Genomic DNA, 17,208 nt, shown 5'->3' with positions numbered 1-17,208 from the left:
CCCCCTTTCTCCTTGGTTTGTCTTTTCTATTGAGGAAGAGAGAGAGAGGAAGAGAAAGAGAAAGAGAAAGAGAAAGAGAAAGAGGAAGAGGAAGAGGAAGAGGAAGAGGAAGAGGAAGAGGAAGAGGAAGAGGAAGAGGAAGAGGAAGAGGAAGAGGAAGAGGAAGAGGAAGAGGAAGAGGAAGAGGAAGAGGAAGAAAGAGAAAGAGAAAGAGAAAGACATGTTTTGGGCTCACCACTTAAGGTGGTTCGTGATAGTGGAATGGTGGGTTTCCCTCCTCGTTATTATTAAGGTTTTTAGGATTACACTTTTGTTTGATTTTCTTTCTCTTTATGAGTAAAATGGCTAGTAAAGTTTGGCGAGGTGCTGCCGCTCACAACACCGACGAGGTGTTATCACACAAGCACGATATGTGTGTTGTGCCGCCAGAAGGCTTTTCTCTGGAGGAAGCTCTCCTTTCGCGATTGGTGAACTGATCGGTTGTGAGAACATTCGGGCGGCGTTCCGAATGTTCCACAAGATCATTGTTTTTGTCTCGAAAGTCCAACTCGCACACGTTGTGCAGAATGGACTCGTTCTGTGCGATGACCGGTATGTTCCCGTTTCATCGTGGGACACTCTGGCATCAAAGATTTTGTTGTCCAACGTTTTACCGACCTTGTCTGAGGAAGAAATTCTTCAAAAACTCGGTCAGTCGGTACTGTGGTGTCCAGAATTATAAAGTCTTCCGTGCACACCATGGACGGAAAGCTTAAACACATCAAAACGTTTAGACAGGTTTGCTATGTTGTTTTAAAAGAGGGTTTGACACAGTTAAATATCTCTGTCGTGTTTAAAACAGCAAAACGTGAACATAGGATTTTGTCTCAACAGAGAGGCCAATATGCTGTGAGTGCGGAGTGTACGGCCACACAAGGCAATATTGTCCTAATGTGAGGAAAACATATGCTACGGTAACCAGAGCAGGCCCTCCTGTGAACGTGACAGAGGACGTTGAAAACGAGTCACATTCAGAGCAGGAGTCTGCGCCGGAATGCAAGGGTACAGCTTAGAAGGGTGCTGATGGAATTCATAGCTACAGTATACACAATGAGATAACAAGTAGGGCGGTTAATCGTGTCAACGATGAGTCAGCCGATGTACCTGTGGGCTGTGTAAACGACACAGAAGAGGAGTCGCAGCCTGAAGAGGAAATGATTGTGGACATAGGTTTAAGGAGGCCTTTGAAAAAGTCTCTTTTAAATACTGAAAAGGAGGAGAAGGGCAGCAAGGTGTTAGTGGTACAAGCGGAAAATAGTCCCAATGATGTTGATCGTGAGCAGTGTTGAGAGTAGGGCTGAGATCATGCCACCTGCTCACGATGAAAACAAAGGGATTTCTGAAAGCAGAGATCAAACCTGCAAAGGTAAATTAATCACTGATAGTGATATTAATGGCGATGTCTCCACCCTCCCGCTTGAGGAGAATGAGGATGGGGAGGCTAAAGTAGAAGATGATCGAGCAGGTAGCACAGAAGCAAAGCTAGCTGCTGAAGCACAATCAACTGACCATGATGAACCAGATGTAATGGCTGATGACCTTCCTTCTCCTTTGTGAGAAGCTTTGAGTGCATCTCAAGAGGAAGATGAGCACTCTGAAGTGGCTAAAGAAAACATTGTTAGGTTTCTGAAAGAAACCTTTTAGACAATGCAACGTGCGAATCAAGGATCATTTCCCCAATATTCTGGCCTTCATTTCAGCTGCAAAGTCTTTGCTGCAAGGGAAGGCCCTTAAGGAACCTGAATTTCAGCACTTAAGGAAAGCTGTTACAAAGGCAAACAAGGAACTAAATGAGAAAAGTGACTTCATTCCAAAAATATTCAATAATGGAATTGAACATTATATCTCTGAATATAAATGGAGGTCGTGCCACCTTACGTAAAGTACAAACCCTTCAAGCAATCGAGAAAGCAAAAGCTGACATTTTATGACAATAAACCTATGCCATGAATACTCAGGTAGCTGATTGGGTGAAACTATTCAAAGGGCGGTGGTGGTTAAGCGGGATTCCTACACCGCCAGCCGAAGTCACAGGTTGTGTGCTCACCAGCTTTCCTTCTAAGAAATCTATAAAGGCCATTTGATATCAGAAGAGTTTATTTACAACACTCAAAAGATTGTTATCCTAAATGTATACTCACCAAGTGATCCCATGGAGAGGAAAATCTTCTTTTCCACACGACAGGACAAAGTAAAAACTTTGGATGGAACTGCTTTTATTTGTATTGCGGGAGATTTTAACTGTACAATCTTCCTTCAATTGATAGGAATGGTCATGAACCGCATGTTTCCTCCACAAAAGTATTCGAAGACACCATCAAAAATTACTGGATTAAGGATGTTTGGAGGTCACAACACCCACTCTTGCGTTGTTTCACATGGTGCAGATGTAATGATGACATTATGTCAATGGCAAGGCTTGACAGGTTTTATGTAAATAAGCTAATGTTAAATGTTGTGTCTTCGACTCAAATTGTGCTGACTGGGTTTCCTGATCACAGTCTAATCTCAATGTCTTTCAAATTACCCTTTCCACCCTCTGGCAGTGCTTACTGGTCCCTCAATACTCGTCTCTTACAAGACAAGGGTTTCAGTTATGCCTTTCAAGTCCTGTGCGAGAAAATTTGGTCTTCTCGGTCTGATTTTGATAGTCTCCAGTTGTGGTGGGATATTGCAAAAACCCAAAGAACAACTTCTTGCCCACACTACAGTTTATATAGCACCAAAAGGCAGTCAATATCAAATGACCGGTTAAAACGGAAAATCGTATTCTGAGAAATGAACAATGATGAGGATGGGAAAGTTACACGTAACCAATTAATATGGGCTAAGAAAGCATTGCTCGAGGAGATGGTACGGCAACAAGCAATAGGTACCTTGGTAAGAATGTGAATGAGCTATTTAATATTGGATATGCCAAACAAGGACTTCTTTAAATTAGAGACCTCTCTTAAAAGGTCACAACAAATTCACAGTTTATGCCAAACAAGGACTTCTTTAAATTAGAGACCTCTCTTAAAAGGTCACAACAAATTCACAGTTTATGCCAAACAAGGACTTCTTTAAATTAGAGACCTCTCTTAAAAGGTCACAACAAATTCACAGTTTATGCCAAACAAGGACTTCTTCAAATTCAAGACCTCTCTTAAAAGGTCACAACAAATTCACCGTTTATGGCAAACAAGGACTTCTTTAAATTAGAGACCTCTCTTAAAAGGTTACAACAAATTCACAGTTTACTCACTCCCAATGGGTCCCTGGTAACCTCTCAGCAAGGGATCAATGATACACCGAGGGATCTCTATTCTAACTTGTATTTTCTTCAGAGTGTGGACAATGAGGTGATGCAATAATTAATTGCTGGGTTCACGAATGTCAAGGAGGATGACCAACACATGCTTGACTCCCCAATTTTGGCAAATGAACTTGAGCAGCTTTGAGGAGCCTGAAAGATGGAAAAGCCTCTGGAATAGATGGCTCACCAGGGGAATTCTATAATACTTTTAGGAACATTGTGGGACCTGATTTACTTGACGTTCTTGATGAAAGCATGTGATGGAGAACTTCCGGTGTCCTGCAGAAGAGCGGTTGTATGTTTACTGCCAAAACCTGGGAACCCTCAACTGGGAGAGAACAGGCAACCGGTATCTTTACTGTGTGCTGATTATAAAATTATCTCTAAAGTACTTGCAAATCACATGGAAACTGTTATCAGTTCTGTTATGCATCCAGACCAAACTTATTGTGTGCCTGGAAGATCTATCCATGACAATATATTTTTGGCAAGAGATATTATTTCGTGCAATAAGCACCTGTGTGATGATTTTGGATTACTGTTTCTTGGTCAAGCTAAGGCCTTTGATCGTGTTGATCACAAATACCTTTTTCTGTTTTGAAGGGAATTGGTTTTGGTGAAACTTTCATCTCTTGTGTAAAACTCATTACTCATTGTATGTGGAAAGTTAATAATAGGTTATGTTCTCCCTTTCCGTTTCAACGGGGTATCCGGCAAGGTTGTCCTCTTTCTGGTGTTTTATAGATAATTGCCCTTGAGCCACTCCTGCTATCAATTAGACAGAAAATACCTCGGGGAATGAGAAGTATAGAAGGAGCAAGATTTGTGCAGACGGCCATATGCTGATGTCTGTGTTTTAATTAAAAGTACAAACGATGTCTCTGTTTACAGCATTGCCTGAGAAATTTCTCTGCGGCCTCCTCTGGTGGGATAAATTGGAATAAAAGTACAGCATTAATGGTGCGGAAAAAGTGGCCTCTCTTGTGATTACCACCATCACTCCCACAGAACTTGGTCTGGAGAATGGACAGAGTTAAATATCTTGGAGTGTACCTTGGCACTCATGAGATGGAGAGGAAAAATTGGGAAGGGGTTTTGGAACAAATTAAGTGCAGACTGAAAACATGGGAAGGACTGTGGAAGTCCCTTTCATATAAAGGTCATACTTTTGTCATCAATAACTTGATTGCAACAAAATTCAGGCCCCCCTAACAAACGGACGCCAACGTTGTCAGACGGAATGAAAACCCGTCATTCTTGTTACAAAAACAGCTAAAATTGATGAAAAATCGGCCGAAATTGAAACCAACACAGTAATTACGGTCGCAATAGCAGATATAACCGAAACCAACACGTTTATTCTACACACAAGAACGGTCGTGACGGACACAAGAATGGTCAATCCCGAAATAGAACGGTGCGGAATGGAAGCAACATCGGTTATTTCCATCGCAAAACGGTGGAGACCGAAGCGAAAGTGATTAATTCCGGTTACCAGAACGTGGGAAACATAGCGGCTTGAAAAGTTCTTGAAGTTATGGTAAGTTAACTTTAACGTAGTCTGCCCTGAATATATCATGTCTGTTAATGAAAACCCGTTTGTGGTACGGGATATTATACAAGCAGCGATAAATGCGCCCTCTTGACTTAATGTGTGGCTGACATTTCGTGTAATTCGTGCCCCCGTGCTGCAGCGATCAGTGACGATTGATCGTTTATATTTGCAAGAGGTAAAATTTGATAGTAATAATAAATTGCAAATTCCAATAAAATAACAAAGTTAATATGAAGTAAAAACTGTAAAAAGATCCCATACACGATCCCCTAGGTTGAACTGGGCCTACACAACTAGCGATCCTTCACTCGGGGGCTCGAAATACAGGCAAACCAAACATTATCATCACAACAAAATTCGGTTTAATAAATTGTTAAAACTACATCCGGTACTACCCATTACATATGATCTATATTACATTTATGTTCGAGGCACAAGGCACTAAAAATGTACATACCGTAACAGGTCGTTCGACTGCATCCGCCATCTTGTTCGCACTACAGTAACCGGAATGAACCGCTTTTGTTTCGCTCTCGGACGTTTCGCGCCGGAAATAACCAATGTTGCTTCCTGTTCCCCACCAATCTATTTCGGGATTGTGCGTTCTTGTTTCCGTCACGACCGTTCTTGTGTGTCGAATAAACATGTTGGTTTCCATTATATCTGTTATTGCGACCGTAATTACTGTGTTGTTTTCAATTTTGGGCGCTTTTTCATCAATTTTAGCTGTTTTTGTAACAAGAATGACGGGTTTTCATTCCGTCTGACAACGTTGGCATCCGTTTGTTAGGGGGGCCTGAAATTGTGGCACAGAATCACTGTTCTGCAGCCATCAAATCAACTAATTATGGCTATTCAGCGAATTCTGGTAAATTTCTTTTGGAGTGGATACCATTAGCTACAACCTGAGATACTGTACTATCCCTGGAAGGAAGGTGGCCAAGGTGTTATCAACATCTTTGGTCGGATTGTGGCCTTTCGATTGGAGTCTCTGCAGAAACTGCTGTTCACTGAACAGCTAACCTGGCGACCATTTGCATTTTTTCTCCTGCAACAAGCTGCTAAACTGAGACATCATTGGCATTTTTTTTGATGGATCTCGAGCACATAAATTTCGTTTCTCTTTCTCCATTCTATCGTAGTTTACTCGACATTTGAAAAAAGTTTGATGTCCATCGGCTGCTTGAGGCATATAACTGTAGAATGTTCCTTCAAGAACCCCCTTTTTTACAATAATTTTTCCCTGGTATTCCTCACAGTCAGGCCCTGATTCAAAAATTTATCCAAGGAGGAATCAACAAGGTGTGTGACTTGAGAGACATATCTGGGGTTAAGTGGAAACCTGTTGGTATGGTAGCATCTGCAGTTGGTTCCAGATCTGTCCGACTCATGGACCAAGTGGTGCATGTAGTTATCTGGAAGTTTAAACAGTTAAATATTGGCTGGGAAGGTGTTGGTATCATTGAGGATTTCCGGTTAAGCTTTCCCGAGATCAAAGTACTCCTTTCTGCTCTTTTTGGTCGGAGATCAAACATACCCCCCATCCCCCCCCCACCCCCTTTTCATCTTGTAACCAAAGACTGGAATTTGTGATCTTCTTCGACAAAAGAAAAACATTTCCCATTCTGGAAGAACACGAATAGCATTGTGGTCAGAGCAGTTAGAGCCAGGTTCTCCCTGTACTCCCCTTTGGCTTCATACGTATACCTTACCCATACATGGTGTATTAGCGGATATACAGTGGAGGTTGGCACACTGGGTCCTCCCCTCCAACACATTTGTTCACCATATTAATAATTCTCTGACAGAAATATGTCCTTTCTGTGATGAGAAGGAGGACTTGTTCCATGCTTTTGTGAAGTGTTGTCAATTAACTTCTCTTTTTCTTCTACTTGATCATCTTTTTCACCAATTATCGTTTTCCTTTAGTTTGCACATGTCTATTTTTGGTGTACCCTTTAAACCGATATGTGGAGATGTGGGTGTTCTTTTAAATTTTCTGTGTGCTGTTGCAAAATATGCAATCTACAAATCTAGGAAGATTAAAATCGACAATGGTCACGAATCAGATGTTATCTCTGCTTTTTAAGGCTTTGTCTCAACATGACTTCGGTTGGAATTTTATTTCTTCTTGAGCAATCAAAATGTTAAACTTTTTGAGAGAACAAGGTGCGTCGCAAATGTTTTGTGAAGAATTCAGAACTTGTAATAACTTTATAATTTACTTTAAACTGTGAGTTTTTTTTCTGTTGAATTCTGTATTATTGTAAATATGTATTATACTGTGTGTGCCTGAATATAATAAATGAGGTTTCATATATATATATATATATATATATATATATATATATATATATATATATATATATATATATATATATATATATATATATATATATATATATATATATATATATATATATATATATATCTCCACCCCCATTATTTGGGTATTTTTGTCAGCAAAGCAATGGGTGGTATTTGCTGGTTATCAATATATAAAGAAATCCGGAAGTGATTTTTTTTTTAAACGGCCGTTTGTGCAGCGGAGCAACGAACGGGCTGGTAAAGGCTATTTGTATTTACTGTGACTTTGCCCTTTGATATTTTTACTCAATTATTAATTATTTTTCTCCATATTCTCATAATAAAGGTTTTTGGAAAATTTAAGGACAAACACTCAGATGGCTCAAAAAAAAGTTATGCCCTGGACACACACACACACACACACACACACACACACACACACACACACACACACACACACACACACACACACACACACACACACACACACACACACACACACACACACACACACACACAATTGCAAAACCCCTTCTCCCACTGTATGGGGGACAGGCTAACAAGATACTGTTTAAGGGAACAGACAGAGAGACAAGCAGGAAAATGGAGTGCAGAGTGAATAAGGGCAGCTTTGCATTTAAGTCAGCGCTCCCTGATGCAGTCGACTGCATAGAAAACGTGCTGTACATGGACCAATCAATCATTCGCATCATCATGATATTTAAGCAATAATGACATGTGTCAGCAACAATGAAGGGTTAGGTTGGAGTACATATTTTTCGCTCATATACTCAATCATTTGACTCCTCGTCGCTAACCTCAAAGTACTTATTGTCCTTTGAATGAATCATTAAACAATAAAATATATAATATTATCCTATTCTTAAAACAACAAACCCACGAAAATAAGAAGAACCACAGTGATCTATAATACAGTATTTTCAGAGAAGGGACAACCTACATGTGACAGATGCCTTGTTGCCCATAACCCTCTCCATTTACCCCCATCCTTCCAACCTGCTTCCTCCTTTCTCCCCAACTACTCTCCATCTCTAAAGATCTTCCCTGCCCTCCACTCTTCCTTTCATATTCTGAATTATATTTTTCTCCATTTACACCCGTCCTCCCACCCACTCCCGTCCCCCACCTTTTGGCGTCTGTAATACAGTGATGTACTATGTGCCTAAACATGACATGTAGATTGTAATACACTAATTGTGTCCTAACATTGAGCAGTACAAGGATGCACTGCAGTGAATCATGGCACTACATGTAATGAACTGTCTTTGATGAATCACTTAAATAGATGAGTCTTGATTGTCTTGCTGATGGGGAAGCCATGCACTTCTAAAAGGACATTTCCTCCATTAATTGGGCTGAGAAAGGAGACTCTTAGTCCATGGGCCCAGGCATATATCGGTACCATCTGAGGAAACCAAACTTTAGGGCTACTAAGTTATTGGTAGGGAACTATATGATTATTTCAATATGTGATAACCGTTCCAGAAGAGCAGCTTAGTGTATGTATTTTTCATTTTTACCATTCTGAGATATTGACGTTTTGGGGGAAAATCAAAAAAAACAAAAAACAAGGACCACTGGGAGGAAGTGGCAGAGCTGAAGTCCACGCAGGAGGAAGCAGACACCCGAATGCTTCTGCATGCTCTGCTTGCAGCAGAGGCTGGGTACAAGGCTGTGGTGATCACTGCCGAAGATACAGATGTCCTCATGCTGTGTCTTGCCTTCAATAAGGACATCCCATGCCCCGTGTATCAGAAGTGTGGTACGCAAACCCGCACACGGTTCCAAGACATTGACAAGCTTGCTAGATCGATGGGAGACAGTGTTTGTGATGCCCTGGTTGGACTGCACGTGTTCTCCAGTTGTGATACAGTCAGTGCCTTTGCAGGCGGGGAAAGATGGGCGCCTTGAAGCAAATGAAGTCGGATAAGACCTCCCAAGAGGCCTTCAGTCAGCTCGGTCATTCATGGGAAGTATCCACCGAGCTCTTTCAGAAGCTGCAAGAGGTCACCTGCCACATGTACATGCTGTCGACCAACACCACGAAAGTCAATGAACTCTGACATCAACTCTTCTGTGCCAGACGGGGAGAGATATAGTCCAGTCAGCTTCCAGCATGTGAAGACTGCCTCTTCATGCACGTCCTCCGTGCAAACTACCAAGCTGCTATTTGGAGGCGCTGTCTGCAATGCCAACCCTATGTTCCAAGTCCCAAGGGTTGTGGATGGGCCACTGATGATGACGGGAAGCTGGCCATCGAGTGGATGCAGGGTTCTCCAGCACCGGATGCAGTGTTGCAACTGCTTTCCTGCAAGTGTGGACAGTCGTGCAAACTCCCAGACTGCACGTGCCTTGCCAATAGCCTGAAGTGCACTGACATGTGCAAGTTGCGAACCTGCAGCAACCAGTCCGCTGATGTCGAGGAAGAGGTTGTAGACCTCGAGGACTCTGATGCTGATAACAGTGATGAAGACTAGACTACTGATCCATGGTGTGAATGTTTTGGCACAATCACAAGGACATTCATGGCTACAAATATGCATGAGTAAAACATAGTATATAAACATGCCACAGTTGCGTGGTGAAATTTGGGTTATCCGTAAATTTCACATTTTGGACGCTTGTTGGAACGAGGGTAGGGGAAGGGCAATTCCTTTAACTGTGGTAAAAACTTGTAAAATGTTCATAAATGTTTTCCTCGTACAACATGTGCATGTTGTAGGCTACTGCGGTTCCATAGCACTACCCAGGGAACTTGTCTGAGAATATTATAAATTAAAATGTACTGAAAATCACTAATCAGCAACATTTTGATAGGCCCTATTGTTCGCCGCTTTCTGCCATAAAACAAATTCTGCCTTCAGGAATGACAGAAAGGATTATTCGGATGGTATAAATAAAGCATTTCAGACATGTATTTGCGGTTTGTAGTTCATTCTAGCCCCATGTGGAAACAGCAATTACATCATTAGTGAATGTTTCTGAGTTTGCCTTTTCGCTTTCATTATGCGGAGGGTGGGTACATTCCAGAGATGATAACTACCAATAAGCTGCCAGTCTGCAATGGTTATCACATCAAAATATGATATATATATATATATATATATATATATATATATATATATATATATATATATATATATATATATATATATATACATACATATATATATATATACCAATTCAAAAATCATAACTCGGATTGGTTTCCTTAGATGGTACCGACAAGTGGAATTTCTGGCCTGGGCCCATGGACTATTTGTGGGAGACAACTCTTCCCAAACATTGTGTGGATGATTGCCCAGCTGGAGAGAGAAAAGCCTCATTTTCTGATAGCTTTGTATTTCTTTGTCATTATCATAGAGGCTCAGAAGCCAACTTATTTGAATAGAACTGTTGTCAAAATCAACGAAAGATTGATCAATGTCAAATTATCATTTTGCTTTGCAATCGGTCAAGGGAAAACCATTCTATTAAACATTCTCCATATCACAACACAATCTCATCCAGACACATGAATTCTACAAAAACGGAACCAAGAATTGAAATTGGGTGTACGGAAGTGAGGAGGGAGAGGGGGTACCAGATATCGTCACGCCATCCCATCACCTTTGCTTGATGTTAATTATCCAATAGTTAATTGTAGTTTTTAATCACTATTTTCCTTTGTCTTCATAAAGTGCAAAATAACTCTGCACACACATCAGATGAAATTAAAGAACAAAATTTTCCATCCTTTGTTCAGCTGTCATGGAAATCGGAATTTTAATCATATTAAAATGCAGTATGCCATTGGGTGTCTCTGTCTGTGTGTCTGTCTGTCTGTCTGTCTGTCTGTCTGTCTGACCACGATACATTTAGTCGTTACTTATCCAATCTCAAACAAATTTGCCAAGGGGACTAAGGGTCACATGATGGAGGATGGAAGGACTTCATTTGCTCTGGTTTTCAGTGTTCAAGGAACTCCATGTTAAGGTGTATAAATAGCTAATCGTGGCATTTAATGGGGCACGTCTACAGTAATTTCAAATTATAATAAGCACAAATATCAGTAAATTCTGTCCAATGTTGGTTTACCTTTTTAAACAGTTGATATACTGTTGTTTAACATTAAACTGTCAGAAACTTGGAGGAAACTCGATGTCTTTCAGGCAATCGATGCTTATCACGTGCCCCACAGACTAACGGACCCAGGCTGTCTGAACTACAGTAGCTGGGCTGCAATGATCTTTCGTGAATAAAAGTACTTAAATGAGTTTTTACACATGAATGATGGATCTCATTGCCTGTCCAATTTTTCTAACCATTACATTATATGTCGGCTGAATATGAATTGTTTACTTTTCTATAAAAGTGAATTTGTAATTTGTATACGTGTTTGTTTGTACATATACATATATATATATATATATATATATATATATATATATATATATATATATATATGTTGTTGTTCTTCTTTCGGCTGCTCCCATTAGGGGTCGACACAGCGGATCATCCGTTAGGATCCACATACTGATTTGGTATAGGTTTTACGCCAGATGCCCTTCCTGATGCAACCCTGGTCACCTCTTACGACACAGGGATAAGGGTTGGGTTTCGCCATGATTCCAAGTTGCCCTACACCCTCTCATTGCACAGAGCTCCCGTCCTCAAGCGATCCTCCAACCAAAGCCTCCGAGTAGCCGGATTACAGGCGCACGCCACTACGCCCGGTTTTATATATATATATATATATATATATATATATATATATATATATATATATATATATATATATATATATATATATATTTACACATGGGCAAGGGGTCACTGGTCCACGTTCCTACCCACAGTCGTTTTTACAACTATAATGCAAGAGCTGAGACTAATTTTTACTTAATTTATTTGCAGTAATTTAATTAATTTGCATGACAACTATAATGCAGTAATTTTTATTGAATTTATTTAAAATTAGCAAGAGCTCATTATAAATTTGCAGTAAAAATGTATACAGGTGAGTAATTTTACTCAGTCATTTGAAATTCGAAAAAAAATCATACTTTTCTTCATGAAACAAAAGTAAATCTACAAGCCTGTCAGTTATATCCTTTTCAACTGTGCTGGGATGGTGGTGATGAGGAGAGGGTGGGGGCATGTTCTTGGTCTCATCATTTTTTACAGGGTTTATACTATGGGATAATAATAATGATCATGGCATGATAATAATATTAACTTTGTTAGAAAATAATAATATTAATAATAATTTATAGTACTAACAAGAGTAAGAGTAAAAATAAGAATAAGGATAATAATATTGCCAAATCTAAAGAATCGTAGGTTAAGCGAGTGTGAAGAGGTATAATTAAGGCGAAAAGGACTTTGAATAAAAATGGAACTGAACTGTGTAGATATGCACATACACATGACCTCTCTCTCTCTCTCTCTCTCTCTCTCTCTCTCTCTCTCTCTCTCTCTCTCTCTCTCTCTCTGTCTCTCTCTCTCTCTCTCTCTCTCTCTCTCTCTCTCTCTCTCTCTCTCTCTCTCTCTCTCTCTCTCTCTCTCTCTCTCTCTCTCTCTCTCTCTCTCTCTCTCTCTGTCTCTGTCTCTGTCTCTGTCTCTGTCTCTGTCTCTGTCTCTGTCTCTGTCTCTGTCTCTGTCTCTGTCTCTCTCCGTCCTCCCCTCCCCCTGGTCTCTCCCCTCGGTAGCAGGTGCTTCCAGTTTAGAAAAAAAAAAAAACCAATGCAAGATATTGTAGTGAACTCACTTCAGTGAAAAGCTGTTACATGAAAATTTAAATGGAGTATTAAAGCAAATCATTAACATTGCAAATATGACATCACAGGTGCACATTACACTGAACAACAAAAAATTTTTACTGGAGATGTGTAAAGTGATTTAGACTAATTTGGGTACGCTGATTTCAAAAATCATAACCGTTTTGCTGTATCACGTCAGGATTTTCAGTAACAGAAATATTCCCATTGCCTAGAAGTCAGGATTTCAATGAAATTTACAAAAATTCATTTATTCATTTATTTCATCATGAATGCGTCAAAATTATAGAAATTACAGAAAAACTCCACTAGAATGTAATTAAAAATGCTTTAGGCATTTGGCTTTGCGTTTGTGCTGCTCTGTGTCAGTTTCACGATGCAGGAACCAGCAGAAATCGCCCATCATGTTCGGGTTGTGCCGCCCTTGGTAACGCGTCTCCATGAGTGAAATCTCTTGGTGGAATCGCTCGCCGTGCTCGTCCGAGACTGCTCCCAAGTTGTCAGGGAAAAAGTTCAGGTGCTGGTGTAGGAAATGGATTTTCAGGGACATCCTGGAGCCAAGTTTCCTGAAGGACTCCAGCAGCTGCTGCACTATTTCTTCATAGTTGTCCACGCGCTCGTTCCCCAAGAAGTTGTCCGTCACAGCTTTGAAGCTCCTCCACGCTGCCAGCTCTTTGGGGTTTAGAGTTGTCGGAAAAGTTTCGTCCTTCATAATCTGTCGGATTTGCGGTCCAACAAAGACACCAGCCTTGATCTTGGCCTCCGACAAGGTGTTGCCAAACTTTTCCTTGAGGTATAAAAACCCACGCCCATTCAGATCCATTGCCCGTACAAAACTTTTCATCAAGCCGAGCTTTATGTGGAGTGGTGGAAGGAAAACCTTGGCTGGGTCGACAAGGGCGACATGCTTCACGTTGTGTCGACCAGGTACATGCTCTTTTCACTCTTCCCAATCTTTCTTCGTCCAGTGATTCTTGTCGTCTCTGCTATCCCAGAGACAAAGGAAGCACATGTATTTCGTGTAGCCTGACTGCAGCCCTAACAACAGCGCCACCACTTTCAAGTCTCCGCAGATGTGCCAGTTGAAGTCATTGTACTTGATGGAATCAAGCAGCTGCCGCATAGTCTCATAGGTCTCTGTCATGCCGAACGCGTGAGCCAGTGGGACTGATGGTTTCTCGTTGCCATTGTGGAGCAAAACAGCCTTCAAGCTGTTCTTCCCCGAGTCGATGAAGAGGCGCCAGTCTGCAGGATCGTGATCACACCCAAGTTCTTTCAACAGACCGTTGATGTCACTGCAGAATGTCATCGTGTCTTCCATCTCAAAGAACTCAGCCATGTCTCTGTGACGTGCTCTGAACAAGGATATCTTGGTGTTAGGTTCAAGTAGATTCCACTGCTGCAGCCTTGATCCAAGCAGCTCTGCCTTCGCCTTTGACAGCGAGAGATCTCTTACAAGATCATTTAAGTCTCCCTGGTTCAGAAGGTGTGATTCTTGAGTGTCGGGTTCAAAAGGTTCATCATCACCATCCTCTTCACCACTGCTTACAGCTATGTTCTGATCAGCTGGAGGTGTTGGAACGGGGTTCTCGTCATCATGAGGCACAGGTTTACGAGCAGAGACGCAGTCAGCGTACTTGATGTGACCTTTAGTCTTCTTGTTGAAGCCGGCGATGCTTGTGCAGCAGAAATAACAATCATCATGATGATTCTGCGGCTCACGCCATATCATGGGCACCGCAAATGGCATGCTCGCGCGCTTGCCCACCAACCACTGAGTCAAGGTTGTGTGACAGCTTGTGCAGCAGATGTGTGGTGCCCAGCTCTGTTCTTGGTCCCCCACCTTACACCCGAAGTAGTGAAAGTAGGCGGCCTTCATTTTCACTGCTGTAGATATACTTCGCTGTTGATCTTTTTTGGTATACCGACCACAGACATAACAGAAGTTGTCAGGATGATTGGTACAGGAACGCCTACTCATCTTTATCTGAAAGAAAGAAATATAACACAAGTTGACAACAATTGTACGAAATAGACATGTTAAAGACATATGTAAATTTCATTGAAATCCTGACTTCTAGGCAATGGGAATATTTCTGTTCCTGAAAATCCTGACGTGATACAGCAAAACGGTTATGATTTTTGAAATCAGCGTACCCAAATTAGTCTTAATCACTTTACACATCTCCAGTAAAAAAAAATTTTTGAAATTTGTTGTTCAGTGTTATGAGTAAAAAACAAATGGCAATTTTGGGAATCAAATTGGTTGATTGAACACTCCAAATGTACTTGCCCGCTCTATAATATGGGGCCAATGATTCATGTATAGATTGGTGAAATCGTTTGGAAAATGACATTGACAGCAGTAGATATCACAGCATAAGTTCCTGTTAAAAGGTCATTAATTAAAACACTCAGACACACATTTTCCCCAATGATGGTTCTGGAATGTCAACCCCATCAGAGGGGGATAAAAGGAAGAAAAAAAAGCAGAGAATTATACATTCATTCTGGTATATCTAACCGTGTGTGCATAAAATTATTTAAATGTAGTTTCTCCGAACCTGCATAAATAAAAGGAAAGTGTCCGTCCCCTTTTCTCTTAACAAGATCAAGGCTCATCGAAGAGCTCAAAGAGAGAATGGATCAGGACACAACAGAACTAAAGGAACAGGGGAGAGAGAGAGAGAGAGAGGGGGGGAGAGAGAGAGAGAGGGGGGAGAGAGAGAGAGAGTGAGAGAGAGAGAGAGAGAGAGTGAGAGAGAGAGAGAGAGAGAGAGAGAGAGAGAGAGAGAGAGAGAGAGAGAGAGAGAGAGAGAGAGAGAGAGAGAGAGAGAGCAACAGTAGGATTGAAGGACAAAATAGAGGGAGACTTGGACAACTGATGGGTGTGGGAAGGAATGACTTGGGAGGATGCGTGGGGTGGACAAGATGGATAGAGAAGTGAACTCTATGGAAGGAAAACTGGAAAACTCTATGGAAGGAAAACTGGAAAAAACTCTCTCTTCCTCTTATGTGGCGACTTCAATTGTCATCACGCCAGTTGGCTAGGTGTGGGTACCTCTCTCACCTGCCATGGGACGTCAGCAAAAGCTTTCTGTGACTCATTGGGACTGACTCAATCGGTCAACTTCCCGACCCGGATCTCAACCAATGGTACTCCATCTCTTCTGGATCTGATTTTGACAAATTTCCCTGACAATATCTGCTGCTCTTCCTTCGCTCCAATTGGTTCTTCTGACCACGTCCTTGTTAAAGTGGACATCTCTCTGGCTGTCATCAGAGAACCACCTCACCGCCGTCGAGTCTGGCATTTCACTCAAGCCGACTGGCAGGGTCTCCGAGCAGCCATCAAACTTACAGACTGGTCTCCTATCACTACTTTCTCAAACATCAACTCATCCTGGGAATTCTTTCAAAGAAACTTGCTCTCCCTCATGCACAGATTTATCCCCTCTCGTGTTCAGTTGTCTTACCCTTCCTCCCGCCCTTGGTTTACTGAAGCTTGTGGCGAGGCAGTTGTCCTGAAACAACTTGCCTTTGCCTCATGGAAAGCAAACCCAACTGAGGGCAATCTCAGTTCTTTCCACAAAGCTCGGAACAAGTGTGTATCTACTCCTCAGGAGAGCCAGAAAACAACATCTTTCTCATCTCAAGTCTGAACTCTCAGACCTCTCTCCTCCTCAAAATCCTGGTGGCGTTTAATCAAATCTGTTTCTGGTGTATGTTCCCCCTCCATCCCCTCCCTTACCTCAAATGGCCGCACTGCTGATTCCACACGTGATAAAGCTGAATGTCTAAACTCGGTGTTTGCAGCTAAATCTTGTGTCCCAAACCCATCACTATCTCTACCCACTTTACCCAGTCGCACCCAACTGTCCCTGGACTCTGTATCCTTTTCTCCTGACAAGGTGGAGAGCTTGCTTTCAAACCTCGAGTCAGATTCTGCAACCGGTCCAGACGGCATCAGCCCACGTGTCCTCAAAGCCTGCTCTTCTGCTCTTGCTCACCCTCTCTCTGTTCTATTCACCCTCTCATTTTCCCAAGGTCATCTGCCATCTGCTTGGAAATCTGCTAACATCACTGCCCTGCATAAAAAGGTGCAAAAACAGATCCCTGTAACTACAGACCAATCAGCCTTCTCCCAATCATCAGCAAGGTTATGGAATCCATCATTGCTTCAGACATGAAATCCTTCCTCTTCTCCAATGGCTTGATTTCCAATCATCAAT

At 41.6% G+C, this 17,208-nt stretch overlaps 1 protein-coding gene and 1 long non-coding RNA gene across 9 annotated transcripts in view; both read right to left on the bottom strand.

Moving 5' to 3' along the window:
• LOC147034571 (uncharacterized) overlaps positions 1-6,416 on the bottom strand; it is a 48,161-nt gene extending 41,745 nt beyond the window's left edge. Inside the window, exon 1 of the long non-coding RNA XR_015059294.1 lies at positions 1-6,416. This exon is cut by the window's left edge and continues 4,297 nt beyond it. This is a non-coding gene — a long non-coding RNA (uncharacterized LOC147034571).
• The window catches only part of LOC147034570 (RNA binding protein fox-1 homolog 3-like), a 725,225-nt gene that overhangs the window by 644,934 nt on the left and 63,083 nt on the right, over positions 1-17,208 (bottom strand). The gene's annotated exons all lie outside the window — the stretch shown is intronic.

The sequence above is a fragment of the Eptatretus burgeri genome, chromosome 1 (assembly GCF_056783735.1).
Source record: "Eptatretus burgeri isolate ZD-2024b chromosome 1, Ebu_testis_v1, whole genome shotgun sequence".
In the NCBI taxonomy this organism is placed as follows: Eukaryota; Metazoa; Chordata; class Myxini; order Myxiniformes; family Myxinidae; genus Eptatretus; species Eptatretus burgeri.
This window is presented reverse-complemented; position numbering and strand designations above follow the sequence as displayed.